We start from the raw sequence: 17,092 nt of genomic DNA, 5'->3' as shown, positions 1-17,092 counted from the left end.
CCCCACAGCCAAGGCCACGATGTTACAAATTACACGCCGCGCGCTTGGAACCAAGGTTCCACCTGCTGCGGCGAACTGCCTCTCAGAGACGAAATACAAATCAAATGCTCATAATTCTGCTCCAGCCATGGTCTCACCACACGTGACCAAGCCGACCTGAGGCGGTGCCAAGTACCACGGACCAGGGAAGCTCTGAGGTCTCACGCTTGAGACAGAGACTGCAACAATGAAGTGACAAACTGGACACTGGCAGCGGTGAGAAAGGGGCGCTCCTGCAGCAAATGGCAGACCTGTCCATTGTCCTCCACTGACACATAGTCACACATTGTTTCTAACATCAGGTACACTGCGAGCTGGAAACGACGATGGTCCCAGGCTTGGGGGCTCGCGGATGAACCAATCAGGGCACGGGGGACTAACTACTGACAGCATCATAACCTAGCCAATCACTAACCTTTCTCATGTATCATTTTTGGTGTAACCATTTCTAGGGACGACCCAAGTATACCACCTGACCTCGTCTCCACCAACCACTAACTCACCTATATGTTCCTATACTAACCCTATTACTCGGGGAGCCAACATGAGGTGGCGTTAGGTTTTGGGGGAAATTTCGCAGGTGACGCACGATGAGGCATCACACATGATGAAAAAGGGCCTGCGAGCCCACTCCTGTGAGATGTGTTCCCGGATGACCTATGATCCCAGAACCTGCCCCTGCCGTTTTCTAATAAACAGCAGTAACGCCTTGCTCTTGTGTGTGTCTTATACTCATTGGGGACTGCGGGAGGAGTTGGGGCCTCCCAACGCCCAGAGGTCCATGGATGGGCCTGCCGACCCCCTGGATATCACCCCGACAAGTTGGAGGCATTGCTGAGATTTCTCTGTTGAGACCTAGCACTGAGTGTGGGGCAAGAGGGAGATGGTGTCTGCGCCAAGGTGGCCCGGCACAGCGGCACCCTCTGCCGTTGCCCCCTTTGGAGGACTACAGGACCATCCCGGAACTGCGAGAAGACCGGACAGCGCAATCCGGAGAGTGGCCGTCAGGAACCGACTTGAGAAGTATCCCGCCCGTGGTTGGTGAGTGTCCAGATGTGGCCAGACGAGGGGAGGTGATGAGTAGATTGGGAGGGGTACACCACAGCCGAGCAGCACCGGCAGGCAAAAGCCGATGTATGACACGCGCAACCAGCAATGCAAAATTGTGCGGGTGGCGGGAGGAATTGTAACGGGGTGGCGGGTGGATCTAAAGGGTGTTCAGAAAGATTTGACAATTGAGCGGCGGTTGACATGGAAAGTATTGCGGGGCAGGCGCGAGGGCCGCCTCGTATAATATTGTAGAGTGCGAAGGGTGGGGCTTCAGGCACCCACATGCGACCGATAAATCGCGCTGATTGGTTTTGATCATGGGCATCTGTAAACAAGGGGGTGTGGCATTCCTACGAGTTGTCGTTTTTGATCAATGAGTAGATGAGGATTCCTGTTGGTTGACTGTTTTAGCTCGATGAATAGATGACGTATTCCTGGCTGTGGTACCTTGATTGTTTCTCGGTGCAGAAGATAGTGGGCTGGTTAAGTTCCCCAGTGCGGGAGCGTATCACACGCGATGCGACGCAGCGGGTGCAGTTTACTATAATAACGAAGTGATTGATGTATACTCCACTCCAGAAATGGTGGGAATACAGCTGTGGGGATTGTGTGGAATGACATTGTAAAAGAGCGTGCATATTATTGTCATGTGTATTTGTACGTACCTATATCCAACTGTCCTAGGCCTGGTGACGTCACCCATAGAGTTGCATAGGATTGCACGGAGCGTTCTGAATTGCGGTGGAAGGTGGGGTGGAAGGGAGAGGCAGCTGCGCATGGAGAACGCCAGCCTACCTCGATCCAGGGGTGGGTACGGGAGGTAGTGGAACAGAAACGACAGAAGGGAAACCAGGAAAGTAGAGGAACAGCTGGTGGGGGAACGAAACAAGAAGGGAAAAGGGGGAGGAGCAGAGGTAGAGACTGAAGGCACGCTGGGTAGCAGCGGTGCGAGGAAGGCGGGGTGGCTTCAAAAGCGCGCAACGCGAGACGCAAAGTCGCAGTGGGCTTCGCACGCCACGGGTCGAAAGGGACCCTAACACTAGGGAAAGGAACATAAGACAGGCGAAATTGTAGCGCAAGAAAAGAGGGCGGTGATGCCCAGTGCAAAAGTATTGTAACACCATTGTTTTCTTTGCAGCAGAGAATCGGAAGACCCCAATTTACGGGGCCAGAAAAGTAAGGGGTTTTCAGAATGTCTGTATACAATGGAATAGGGACAGGGTACAGGAACCCACTAACAACCCCACTCAACACATATGTGCTACGCTATCTCCACACAGAGACAAACTAGTAAAGTATAGTATTGAGTGGACACAAGGAACAGATAACAAGATACGGATACCATGGCCGCCCAACGGCAGCTTTGATATGTACACTCAACACTCTCTTGTAGCCTACTTACACAACACATATAAAGGGAAGAAGTTAGCGAACCATCTAGAAGTACTTGATCTGTGGAAGCTGTTCCAGGGGTGCATACCTGGGGTAACGGGGATGTTGACAATGCGGGGGGTAAAGGAGGAGAAGGTGAAAGAAGAGGGACGGTGTAGCGTGCCTCCGGAAGCTGACGGCACAGAGGAAAGTGAGGAAGAATCAGAGGGGTTATACCCCGTAGCACAGGATAAACAGGAAGAGGAAGGTGAGACACCTATAACTAAGGAGGTAAAGAAGGAAACGGAAGGGCTGTACCCAGTAACAGAACTTAGAGAGATGGCGCAGACACAGCTGTCAGCTGCGGAAGGGTATTCAAACCATACGTTCAGCCGTACTCACCAACAGACAGCTACCAAAAAGGGAGGGGTGTGGGGAGCGCCGTCACCACGCATGCACAAGTGAACGCGGGAAGTGCACAAAAGACGCATGTAGGCTTTGCTAATGTAGGACCAGACGAATGGATAGCTGCCCAAGTATTGCTGAAACTATGGGGAAAACCAACAGAAGAGGAGGAAGAGGTAATTATAAGGGTGTAAAAGGAGGAGGACGAAGGAGCACACGGAAGATGCGAGGTAGGTACAATAGTAGAGGGGAGGTTGACAAAGGCAGAGGAGGTTATGCTGGAGGGAACGCTGGCAGAACTGAGGGAGGCGCAGAGTGTCATGATCAGGCAACTGGAACAGGAGGAACGAGAGAAGCAGGCGAAAAGGATGGGAGGTAAGAGTGATAGAGCGGAGGTAAGCAAGCAGGAGGCAGAAAAGAAGAAGAAGGAGGAGGATCGCTTAAGAGGAAATGCAGAAAGGGTAGCACGCATGGAGCAGCGGGAACTTAGGAGGAAAGAAGAAGAACGAGAAGAGAATGACAGGGAAATTTTGCTATGTTAAAGGAAGATTATAGCAGACAGCGCACGTAAGTATGAGCAAGGGAGGATATTATTGGAAAAGGAGGGCAGGGTATGGTGTGAAAAGGACAGGGACTTCCAGGCACTCAAGCAGGTAAATGACGCAATAATTAACAAACTTAAAAGGGCAAGAGCAGAGGTAAAAGGTGAGGGGAGTAGGCAAGGGAACAAGGGACTGGGAGGGTCAAACAAGACATACAGGAATAAGATGCCTGTGAATAACACAGAAGTAGCGCCAATGGCACAAACACAGGGAGGAACGGGGAAGGAAAGGTGAGTACGTCGATATAGATTTAGACACAGTAAAAGTGGGAGGGGAGAACATAACTACACGGTTGGCTTTCTCAGATGGGTTTTGCAGTGAGGAAGAAGAAGGGTCCTGCGAGGGTCAGAGCGAGGGGAGCGGAGAAGGGTTGAGTAAACTATACATAACACGCACACTGTGGTTCATCATGGGAATGCAGGACACAGAAAGGGGGAGAAGGAGAAAGAGTGAGCATGAGGCAACAAGGAGGAAGGGCACAGCGACCACTCACACCAACAGCACAACACACATCTTATGTTAATAGGCTTAGCGACCTCCCAGGACGAAGGATGGAGGAAGTGACAACACAGAATAACAAGGACAAGGTAGGTAAGAGGAAGGGGCATGGGGCAGGAGGAGAGAGTAGGCTTACACAACACATTGCTGACTTTGTAGAGGAACTTTCTGACATGGAAGAGGATAGTGAAAACGCACATATATCTCCCCGCAGACGCACGCCAGGGGAAGTGAGAGAATACACACAAATGCCATTGGTAGAGAGAGGGGAAGCAAGGCCGCAGATAAGGAGAACCTTAAATGTAGGTTGCCATCATTGAGCGGAGGGGCTGGGAAATAGATATACGAAATGGAGAAACAAACTGCTGGGCTAAAGTTAGTAGTGGGCGATGTAAAGGGGCTATTAATTCTTATACTGGGTGACGCAGCAGATGACATCTGGAAAAGGGCGGCATTCCCAGGGGTGACCATTAATGACACATCACATGACGGGGCACCATTCGCACTCTGCAGACATGCATTATGGCAAGCACTAAGAGTACAATACCCAGACACGTCAGACATAGGAGCAATAACGTCACATAAGATGCATGAGAATGAGGACCCTGTCAATTACATCCAAGAAATTCAAGAGACGTGGCGCTTGGAAATGCGGGAACCATGGGACAAAACACTAGCAATTATTTACCACATACTGATACAAGGAGCCTCATTACGAGGTTGGAGGTAGCCATAGAGCTATTAGCTTCATGGCTGCCTCCAAAACCCTACCGACTCTGCCCTGGTGAATGGAGCAATTACCGGTCCATTCCAAGGTTGGCGGGACCGGTAATTCCCCATTCACTAGGGCCCTTCCCCATTCCCATTTGAGCCCCCATAGGGCTCAAATGGGAATGGGGAAGGCGCTAATAACGGTACCGCAAATTGCGGTACCGTTATTAGCTCCAGAGTCCCTTTGCGGGTCCCGTCCTTAACGCCTGGAAAAACCAGGCATTAAGGGAGGACCCGCAAAGGGAACTCATAGTAGGGCGGTAAGGGATTACCGGCACCGGTGCCCTTACCGGTGCCGGTAATCCCTTACCGCCCGCCTCGTAATGAGGCCCAAGGCCTCCCTGAACCAGTACAGAGACAATTAAAGAAAATAGTGGGAATGGAAGCAAAGGCCTGGCCAGAAATTCAGCTAACAATAGTGCACCATTGTAGGTTGTGGAAGGAGAAGATGAAGCAAAAGGAAGAGGATAGGAAAGCAGAAGAGGCGAAATTGGTACAAAAGAAATGATCCAAATATGCAATGGAAGGTGCACTAATAACAGGCCCCACACAAGCAGTTCAAGCACCAGACGCAACGCAACAGCACACAGTAGCACAACAAATACAACAAGCACAGGGTACTACACAACAAATGCCACCACCACCACCATATACAGCTCAACACTCTTATGGTCCTCAGGTGGGTGGTGGATACAATCAAATGGGAAACGGTCAGATAACGAGCTATAGAGGAAGAGTAGGGGATAGCAAGAGGGCGGGGATTCATGCCACCAGCACAACAACAACAAGGGGGGGGGTTACGAAGGTACAAAACCTATGGACATCAAGGGTACTCAGACAGCACTGGGGGATACCCATGGCAAGGGCGAGAGCTCCAACATGCTGGACATGCGGAGTGGTAGGGCACGTATCATGTACATGCAGGGCAAGACCGGCACAAGCTGGATGGGGGGAGCAGGGACAACAAGGATACAATGGAGGACAACAGTACTACTAACAGACACCACAACAACAGATGGTACAAGGTCAAATACATCAACACCCAATGCCACCACAAATTCAACCAGCACAGCAGCAAGCACAACAAATGACAACGGCACAACAACAACACGTCCAGACGGTGCAACAACTAACACAGATACAGGACGGTAACACACAACACGCAGAGGAACCAATGCAGCGAACACATTTGGGGAGGATGACAATATTGGGCCACAACCCATACACAGGGAACGGACAATCACTGTACCCCCAATAGGACAGCCCACAGACGTCCTTGCTGTGTCCCATCCTGTCGGTAACACCTAACCCTGCGGAGGAACCACGCATAAAGGTGGCGATAGGTGACAAAACATTTTCCTTTCTAGTAGACACAGGTGCAACTAGGTCTTGCATAAGGGAAGGGAAGTTTAACTTATCAGGCGATGCCATGCACACTCAAGGATTCTCTGGGGCTAAAGGGCTGGTTTCTTTTACTGATAACATCTCCTTATCTGTTGGGGAGCACAACATATCTCTACCACTGTTCTATTCAAAACAGTCACCCATAAACATTCTTGGAAGAGACATCATGAGCAGATTGAACATGATTATCTCTTTTACTGACAAGGGAATAGTGTGCTCCACACCAGTCATAAACATGCTCACGGCCCGACACATACTACAGGCATATTCTGGAAAGAAGGTGATAAGGGCAGAGCCAGTGGACGGGGACCTCTTCCAATACGGGAAAGACATGGCAATAGCGTGGCTACCCAGTATAGAGGGCAAGATATAGAGGAGACCTCCAACATACCTCTTCAGGCCAGAGACACCCACTGACGAAAAGGAAGGGGAAGTAATATCAGTGGACGTGGAGAGTATTGTTGCAAAACCAGACTACATTGCAGTACATGCCCAGGATGGGGAAGGAAAGGCATGGAGAGCAGTGATAGCACTAGCTGAGGGATGCAGGCTTACACAGGTATCAGATGAGGAACTGTTCTCTGATGACAAAGGAGATGGGGAAATGGTGTTCGACATGAGTGTTTACATTTGGCTGAAGGTAACACTCAAAGACGTAGCTCAAAAAATGGCAATGGCACTGGAGGTGCCCTGCCCTACCAAGGTACGGTTTTATGAGGCTGACTTAGTAGCAGTACCCTCATCCTTATGGACAACTAGTCCCTATGATGTGGGTTGCATCAAGAGCATTGGAGGAGCGAAAATAAAGCTGAAGAAAGGGGCAATGCTACCCAGAGTAAAACAGTACCTACTACCGAAAGAAGCTGATGAGGGGATATATGAGACAATATCCGCCCTAGTAGAGAGAGGAATACTAATACCATAAGAGTCACCACGTAACACGGCAGTATACCCAGTGCGTAAGGCAAAAAGGGGTTCATGGCATTTCATCCAAGATTTAAGGCCCCCTAACCACATTGTGGAAGCAGAGTACCCTGTTGCTGCTAACCCAGCAATGATACTGTACGGAATTCCAGCAGAGGCGTCACAGTTCACTGTGATCGACCTCAAAAACGCCTTCTTCTCCATCCCATTGCACCGATTCACAAGATCTAACAAGTTTCACATACCGCAACACAAAGTGGAAACACACTAGGTTGCCACAGGGGTACTGTGAGTCACCACCGATCTTTAACAGAGTAATACAAATGGGTTTGGGCAATATAGAGATGGAAAGCACGGTGTTGCAATATGTAGATGATATTATAATATTCAGCACTACTGAGGAAAAGTGTAGGAGAGACTCAGTTAAAATGCTCACAGTACTGGCTGAGAAAGGTTACAAGGTAGACAAGGAGAAGCTGCAGTACTGCCAAAAGCAAGTACTCTACATTGGACAGATTATTTCACAAAAAGGAAGGAATATTGCGCCACAAAGGGCACTAGCAATACAGAACACACCACAGACACAAACAGTGAGGGAACTGCAGCAGTTCCTGGGCCTATGCAACTACTGCAGGGCGTGGGTCTTTGATGACAGCTCATACATAGGACCACTGCTTGAGGCACTCAGACAGGCACAGAGGGGGCAAAGGAAATTGGAATGGACACGAGAAATATCAGATGCGTTCAACGAATTGAAAAATGCTATTTGAACTGCACCAGTACTAGCTACCCCCAATTATCGAAAAGAATTCTACATATTTTCACATTGTGACTCAGCAGTAATAAAAGCAGTACTGACCCAAAAGACTAGCATGGGACACAAGCCAGTGGCCTTTTACAGCAACCATCTAGACCCTATAATGATGGGACATTTCCTGTGCAAACAAAGCCTAGTGGCCGCAGCACTCGCAATGGAAAAATCATCTTCCATTACCATGGGATGCCAAACTATTTTGTATGTGGAACATGTCCTGTTTGCAATATTGACAAAACCAAAATCAACACTGACAACACAAAGAGCATCAGGATATGAGATTATTTTATCCAGGCCAGAACTGACAGTGGTGAGATGCACTAATGTAAACCCAGTGAGATTTATAGCAGAGGAAGCAGTAAATTGAGAATACTCACATGACTGCCCGGAAGCTATTGAAAACTACTCAGGAGCAAGGAAAGTGGAGGATAATGTATTGGAGGGGGGTGAGGTTATGTACATTGATGGGTCATCAACTATTGACCAAAGTGATGGAATAAGACAAACAGGAGCAGCGGTAGTACGGCTCAGAGAAGACTGAACCTTTATTCCAGTCAAATGTGTAAAATTACCACAGCACTACTCTGCCCAAGCAGCAGAATTGGTAGCACTTATCTTGGCCTTAGAAGAATGAAATGACAAAAGAGTAACTATATACTCAGATAGTGCATATGCCACTTCAACAGTACACTTAGGAGTAATACAATGGGAAAGGAGTGGATTTAGGAGGGCTGATGGTACTCCAGTACAACATGCTCTCCTACTGGCCAAGCTAATCGAAGTAATTCATTATCCAGAAGAGGAAGCACTTGTGAAGTGTCAGGCCCACACACATGGTGATGACCCCATATCCAGAGGTAACGAGGCAGCTGATGCACATGCTAAACATGCTGCATACTTTGGTGAAATTTGGACACTCCCAGAAAAACAAAAAGAAAAGGGGGGTAAGACAAATGCTGATGAAAGATGAGTATACACACATCCTAGAGACACAGGTCATGGAGCTACAGGCAGCAGCACCAATGGCAGAAAAAGAACTGTGGGTAAAAAGAGGGTGTACCATGTCTCCCAAAGATGCACTATGGCACCAGAACAACAAAGGGAAAGTAGTGATGCACTGTTAAAAATAGCTCTGACACAATTGCACCATCCCACACACACAGGAAAAGTGGTAATTTCAGCACGAATAAAGGAAGACTGGTTCTGTCCTGAGTTAAACTCACATGTCACTAATTTCATCAGTAACTGCCTTACCTTCCAGCAATTCATGGCCGGTCACACGCTGCAAGTGATCAAAGGTACAATACCCCGGCCTGAAGGACCCTTCCTGCATCTCCATATGGACTACGTTGACATGATCAATGTATGTCAAGGCTACGGATACCCGATTGTAGTGGTGTGCCCATTTTCACGGTGGATTGAGGCCGGTCCATGCTCCCACGCTGATGCGTTCAGAGCAGCAAAGTTCCTGGTGAGGGAGGTTTTCCCAAGGTGGGGGGCATGCGAAGTGCTAAGGTCAGACAATGGCCCCCATTTCGCTAACGAGCTATTCCAACATATAACCACTCTCCTAGGCATAGGCATAAGTTTGCATGTGCATACCATCCTCAAGCTAATGGCGTATGCAAACACCTCAACGGCCTCCTAAAAGAAGAAATAGCAAAAATTAAGCAAACAACTAAGAAGAGTTGGCTGTACTGCCTTCCTTTGGCCGAGGTGGTAACTGGACGCCAAATGCATATCCCACTCACACCACCATCAAGGGACATAACTGACTGCCACGCGACCAGTACTGTTTTTGGTAATGATATGCATGAATATGTCTCTTCTCTGGTTACTAGTGCTGCTTTTATCTCTCAACAGCTTAAACAGAACAGATGACACAGTGGACAGTGAAAGAAGGAGATCAAGTATTACTCAAAAACTTTCGGCGAACGTGGAGCAGTCCACGTTTTACAGGGCCTTATATAATTGAAAAAGTAGCCCCCAGGGCAGTTCAGCTCAGAGGCAGATAAGCGTGGACCCACTTACACGACATCAAGCCCTACAAAGCACAGACCCCCCTCTCCTCAGCGAAAGGGCCAACGCTTCAGCAACAACACCAGAGATAGCAGCAACCCAAGACCCAGACGCCCCAAAAGACACTAACGATCAACGCCCTATAGACCGCCCCATGATTACAAGGTCCCAGCAAAACAAATCAATTTAGCATTAAGTTAACACTCCCTAGCCACCAGCTATTCAAGGACACTGACAAAAATATCTGTAATATACACCACACTGTGTAAGCACGTGCATGATCTCTTCTTTTTTGTCTCGCACATGCAGGAACTGTGTATTATTATTGTGGTTGTAATAAAAGCAAAGGTATGTTTATAAAATAGAAACATAGTCATTGCCCAGGGGTAAATGCTGCCCGCAGATGACAATACACCAGAAGCACTATCACACCAGTTTGTATATGTTATAAAAAGACCAAAATACCTGAAAAGAAGAAGAATTCGTATATACTATAATACATTTCTTATGATAATTGCTCAAGCGTTCCCATACCTCACGAAGCATTACCAGCCCTACGAGATAGGACGGTAAGAAAAGCGTGGGAAGAGCTTTTTGCCTGGGCATTGAACTATTATCTAATATGCAGGGCTCGACTAAACAATACTAACAAATAACGCATATTTTCAGAAATTTTCAGGCGGGCACCTATATCATCTAAAGTCGCTGCAGGACCGCAGCAAAGGTAAGAGTTGAAATGCTAGTGGTATTAGCAACTGTATAAAAATGATGACAATATTTCTCACCACTGGCCTGATTACTGCCGCTGTCTGGCAGACATACTACGCTTTTTATGTAGATGCAGTTTCCACTACTAATATACCCCCCCAAACGCTCCCAAGGAGCACTGTGTCAGGTGGTACAACTAGCATGGGACAAAACATTAAAAGGAACAAATGTAGCATATCAAGTGATGTAAATGGGGTTGACACATATCTCACAGAATCTGCACACGTCTCCAACAACATGTGGTATAAACACATGTCGAAAATTGGTAAGGATACGACAAGGGACAACTGCAATGTGTGTTCATTGATTCCCTACACCATGAGCGCTTCCAAAACATTTGTTGCCACAGAAGTGCCTGCAATAACTGCTGAATGCTTGCTATACTTAGCATTATTCCAAACAAGAGGAAGGTTCCAAGGGAAAAGGGCAACACTCCGGTTGAAATCAAGTTCAACATACCCATACGAAAACAACTTCATCAAAACACTCCCCATGTATGATGATTCCTGGCAACAGACTAAAGGACTCAAGTACATAGCAGAGGGACCAGAAAAAGGGGAAACACAAGAGGTGACGCTGGATTACCTGCCATGCGAGTGGTATTCATAAGAGGTTGCCGGCGAACCAGGATGCTGGGAAAGACCACTGATACTGATATATGGAAAAGTGTTCACAAAGGATGGATGGGTGGACGGAGTTGTAGGAAGCAAGATGCTGACATTTGCCAAGTCACCTGTGATGAAGGTACAAGAAGAAAATGACAAGTGCTATAAAGAATGTGCGAAGAGTGCTGTATTGGTAGCGTGGCTAGATAAAGAAGAGGAGCCAATAACAATACTTCCACTGACAGCACCGACACTTTGTTACCAGCATGATGGAGAAATAGACGTTGGAACAAATGAAGGTTGCAAGAGAATAGTGAAGCTTCCTGAGGGGGGTGCAGGAACAGCTGTATTAATGGATCACTACTGGGCCTGTGGTGCAAGAGCATACAACAGCCTGCCGCCAATGTGGGATGGAGTATGTACTATGGTACACATCAACGTACCATCACTAGTGGTACCACAGAAGCACGTTAACTTAGAAAATTTCCCAAAAATGGATGAAGGAAATAAAAGAAGGAAAGATCACTGAGGATGGTAGGAGGGAGACAAGAGAACAACACAGTACACCTTTCCAGAGTGAAGACGCAAGGAGAACCACTGACAGGAAACTACCTACGGGGAAAATCAGAGACAGCCAGCCCTGAGTGACATCCCACCAGCACACAGATTATTCAGCAGAGCAGCAATTTTCTTCTCCTCCATCATACATGCCGGGGTACAAGCATACGCTAATGCCAAGTGGTTACAAATAACTAGGTGGGAGTTCATGCTGACAATCAACTCCACTGTGAGCGGATTCAATGCAATAAAAGAATAATTAAGAGCAATATGAATGGTAGCCCTACAAAATAAATATGTATTGGACCTCCTGACAGCAATGGAAGGAGGCGTTTGCGCAAAAATTGGAAGTTCATGTTGCACATTTAACCCTGCTAATGATGAAGACAACGGTACATTATCAGAGGCAGTATCACAGCTTGCCAAGATGCACGCCAAAATGGAAGATGAAGCAAAAGGAGTGAAGAAGGATGGTAGCTGGTTTTCATATCTCTGGTCCTGGATGCCATCTTGGTTATCAGACGGCCTCAAAGTAATAGCAGGATGTGTGGTTTTAGGAATGGCCGCTATAATGGGGATGAAGGTATGGAAGACAAGATCTAAACACACTGCTGAAGAAATGATAGGTATGCACGTCTTAATTCCAGCTGAGGACGACAAGAATGCAGACATTGGCCCTCATTACAACTCAGGCGTTAAGGGTTTTAGAAACACATTGTTTCTAAAATCAGGTACACTGCAGGCTGGGAACGACGATGGTCCCAGGCTTGGGGGCTCACGGATGAACCAATCAGGGCACGGGGGGCTAACTACTGACGGCATCATAACCTAGCCAATCACTAACCTTTTTCATGTATCATTTTTGGTGTAACCATTTCTAGGGATGACCCAAGCATACCACCTGACCTCTTCTCCACCAACCACTAACTCACCTATATGTTCCTATACTAACCCTATTACTCGGGGAGCCAACCCGAGGTGGCATTAGGTTTTGGGGAAAATTTCCCAGGTGACGCACAATGAGGCGTCACACATGATGTAAAAGGGCCTGCGAGCCCACTCTTGTGAGATGTGTTCCCGGATGACCTATGATCCCAGAACCTGTCCCTGCCGTTTTCTAATAAACAGCAGTAAAGCCTTGCTCTTGCGTGTGTCTCATACTCATTGGGGACTGAGGGAGGAGTTGGGGCCTCCCTACCCCCGAAGGATGTGTGGACGGCCCTGCTGACCCCCGGGATATCACCCCGACACTCAAAAGCACCCCTCTCATGACGAACTTGAAACTCTCCCACACTGTGTCAATAATTTCCACTTCTCCATTCAAATTAAAATGTAATGTACTCTTCTGCCTCCTTCACCAAAGCCTCCCTCATTTCATCATCGTTCAATAATGAGGTATTCATTCTCCAAGTATGTGTTTTATTTGATGAATATTCTAGAGCTACAGGCATCCTAATGGGAGCGTGATCGTAGACAACACTACTTTCAATTTTGCAGTTCTTAAAATTCTGAGTCACTAACCCTCAGGTCAAGATGTTGTCGATTCTTGAGTATATATCATGCACCCCTGAAAGGAAAGTATATTACCTTCCGATCGGGTGTTCTAATCCACACATCCAATAGACGAAAGTCCTGCATGAGCAAGTCTAATGCTTCCCTGTCCTTCTTGCTGCCATCTCTAAGTCTATGGCTACTCCGGTCAAGAACAAGGTCCAGTACCATATTGAAGTCGCCCCCTACAAGGAGATTTTTACCTCCTGTATCAAGCAGATGACGTCCAACTTTGCTCAAAAAAGGTCTACTATTTACATTTGGTGCATAAACATTACCAATTGTCATAAACATGTCCTGAACATGTAAGGACATTGATATCATCCGCCTTTCATTATCTGCATTAGAGTTTAATATTGTTCCTGGAAAAATGTTCCTGAACAGGATTATAGCTCCTCTTGAATTTGTCGAGTAAGAGGAGTGGAGTACTTGACCAACCCAAACTCTACTCATCTTTTGTGTCTCTTTGTCAGTTAAATGCGTCTCCTGTAACATAGCAATGTCAGCCTCTAAGTGTCAAAGCACCCTTTTTCTCTTTATTTGATTATTTATTTCATTTACATTCCATGTTACAACATTTGTATAGTCTGTACAATTTGTTATCCGAAATGCCATTTCCTTCAAATTCTCCTCAATTCCCCATAAACAATGTGGTATGAAGAAAAATACGAAATAAAATACAAGCCAATTACAAATTAAATAGTAAAATCAATGAAACTTATGAAACATACTCCACCTCAGAGCTGAAACTGAGTGTGTTTGCAACCTCACAGCTGTCTGCTTTTATTAGTCTACTGAGCATTCCCCTCCCTGTATCCATTATCAATGCTTATACCCAGAACAGACCCTCCCTTGCTTTTTCATTACCTAACATCTAATTAATTCAATTTCTATCCATTCTGGCCTTATTGTCACGCCACTTTTTGGGAGACCGGGGTCCGTTGCACCCGCTCCCTCTCCCATCTCCTGGCGGATCTACCCGCGCTTTCGCGCTTGGGCGTTCGCCAGGGGGAGAGGTGCTGGGGCCGGTGCTAGAGGGCTGCCGCGCATGCGCGGGAAACCACTGTCTCGGTTCCGCGCATGCGCCGTAGATTGGGCCTCCGCTCTGGGAAGGGCTTGCCTTCCAAGCCTCATTCTGGGTCCGCCGGCGCTCGGAAACAAAACGGCTTGCGTTTCAGGCCTCGCGAGTGCCGGCGGCCCATAAGAGGAGCCGCGAACAGTTGCAATTCGCGTCTCAACGCGGTTGCTTCGGTCGTGTTGCTCGCTCCAACCACTTGTGGTTCCTGCTTCCCTGTGCCTGGCCTTGCCTTGCACCAACCTGCTCTTTGTTCTCCCTGCCTTGTGGGTTCCCTGCCTGCCTGGTCCCAGTCTCCTACTACCTGCCTGGGCTTCTGTCTGTTTTTGAGCCTCCCTGGGTCCGGTTTTCAGTTTTCCCTGCTTTTCCCTGGGGACTCCCGCTTTCTTTCCTGGGCTTCTCCCTGGGTCTTTCTGGGCCAGCTTCTCCTCTTGCTTCCTGGGGCCCTCGTTCACTGTTTTGGGACATACCTTAGGGATCCCTACTCTTGGTGGTCTCCCCTCCCGATCTGGTTCCCTCTTCCTGTTTGGTCCTGCCTGGTGCCTCATCCTTTGGACCTACTGTACCTCGAGCAGATCTGTCATCCCTGACCAGCTACGTGTATCTGCTGGTACTTGTCTTCCCGTGGATTGGGGGCCATTCCTTGTATTCATCTGAGAAGTATCCCGGACTATCTCGCTTCTTCACTGGATCACGTACTTCTGGAAAAGACTCTTTTGGACTTCATCAGTATCCAGTAACCTTCCATCAGACTGTGGCCTCTCCTGCCTGTGCTTGCACAGTCCCTTCGTCACGTTAATCAGGAGAGTGTCTTCCGTGACGCTGGGAGTTGGTCCATTCACCACCCTGTGTCATTAGGGTGGTGGAGAGGCTGGTTCCCCGAGTCACATGCTCGTCAATTCACTGGATGCAGCCTGGCGGTCCCAACTAGAACCACAGTCAAGAAAACAGGTACTCAGTTCTCACGCACATCTCTGCTTGACACTTATTAATAATATCCAAGGATCATATTATTTAAGTTATACATTTATGGTGTAAATCTTCTGCTCTTACAATCTTAAAAAAAATGTAAATCCTCAAATCAGTTTCCTTCATTATTCCCAAACATCCCTCATTGGACAATGCGATACCTATATGCCCCATTCCCCGCACTAAAACCTAAAGCCCTCTCAATAGTAAATTGAGAATTCAGATGGAGGACACCCTTAATAGAAATTGAAATGATTTCCATCTAGAAAACTTTTGTCTATATTTACAAACTATTATTATCTACTGCAAAGTTCTTAAAAGCCAGACAGAGAGCAATCACGGCTTCGATTGTGACAGTTGTGTGTTTACACCTCGCACCAAAGGCAGTGTATCGCCACCTTAATCTGAGTCGCAGATAATTCAAAAGGGAAATGTTATCAAAACATTTTCTGTTACCCACGTATTGTTACTGACCCTAACCAACAAATGCAACCCTGTAGGAGTGGTGGGGGGCTGTCAAAGTCTATTTACTTTTGAAAATGCATTACATTACATTCGATATAATACTTTTTTGTATGACTGGCTAAAATAAAGGGCAGCTGGATTTGAATGTTGCTTGAAAGACTTGTACTGCTCCCATATTCAAAAGACACCTTTTGTTTAAGTGTGCCACAGAAGGCCAGTAGGTCAGACAACCCTCCCAGGCATGTGCTCCGAGTGTATCATTGTATGCCAGCCCTTTCTGAGTCTGCTCATCCCCCAAGGCGTTCCCTCGATACGGGACGCACCAAATTCCCCCGACCCCCTCTGTGCACTCTCCAGGAAGCGCTAACCCTGTAATTGGGAGCTGAAAGGCTCCCCACGCCAGAACGCACAAGCAGAAGGGGCATTAAATGAGAAATGATAGCTCATTGGAACCCGATGCGCAGGAAGCCAGTGGGACACGTCTGCTCTCTGAGCCTAGAAGATGCGTAAACCTCGACCTAGCTCTGCGGTCGGATCCTTCTAGGTGCTGGCTGTGCTTGATATATTTGTATAATCTGAGCATAGTATTCTGTCTGGGGCAGGAACCAGTGATCTCCCGTAACCTGAGGGATAGCACTGCTGTCCAATGATATCTATGTGACTTGGGGGATAGTTTTATTGTCTGTAGCTTGAGCCATGAGAATCCATGCCCCCATGGAATCGGAGCCTGGAGTGCGGCAGCAACCCAAATTGCTTTAGATACCGCGCCACACCACTCCACACCAAGACCCACCCTGCAGCAATATACATATTCCCTGTACACCTCTTCCTATATCCCGACTCCACCACACCCACGGAAGGGCTCACCTGTAAGTAGGAAGTTAGTACAGAGAGCAGACACACTGCAGGCCGTCTCGATGTTTACGAACCGTAGCCGGCATTAGAGTAAGGCACCTCAAGCAGCATAATGCGTGTTCTCCTTCCCTTCAATTCGTCATCACGGAAGGTGTGTGTCATGGGGGACGAACTCCAAGATCAATTTAAATAAAAATGTGTAAACTGAATCTAAACGATTGTTATCCAACGTCATTTTGCCACAATGTTATTAATGCCAGCCAATTACTTATTTAAATAAAAACGTGTCAAGTGGGCACTCAGCAACCAAATCATCTACATAGTTAAGTGTAATATTATTGTAACTACC

The 17,092-nt window shown here is 47.4% G+C and overlaps 1 long non-coding RNA gene across 1 annotated transcript in view; it reads right to left on the bottom strand.

Moving 5' to 3' along the window:
- Window positions 1-16,884, bottom strand: part of LOC138567140 (uncharacterized) — a 99,851-nt gene extending 82,967 nt beyond the window's left edge. Inside the window, exon 1 of the long non-coding RNA XR_011302112.1 lies at window positions 16,756-16,884. This is a non-coding gene — a long non-coding RNA (uncharacterized lncRNA). The remainder of the gene's footprint in view (window positions 1-16,755) is intronic.
- Window positions 16,885-17,092: the final 208 nt, after the last annotated feature.

This window comes from Ambystoma mexicanum, chromosome 1p, assembly GCF_040938575.1.
Source record: "Ambystoma mexicanum isolate Mex_15411 chromosome 1p, UKY_AmexF1_1, whole genome shotgun sequence".
NCBI lineage: Eukaryota > Metazoa > Chordata > Amphibia > Caudata > Ambystomatidae > Ambystoma > Ambystoma mexicanum.
This window is presented reverse-complemented; position numbering and strand designations above follow the sequence as displayed.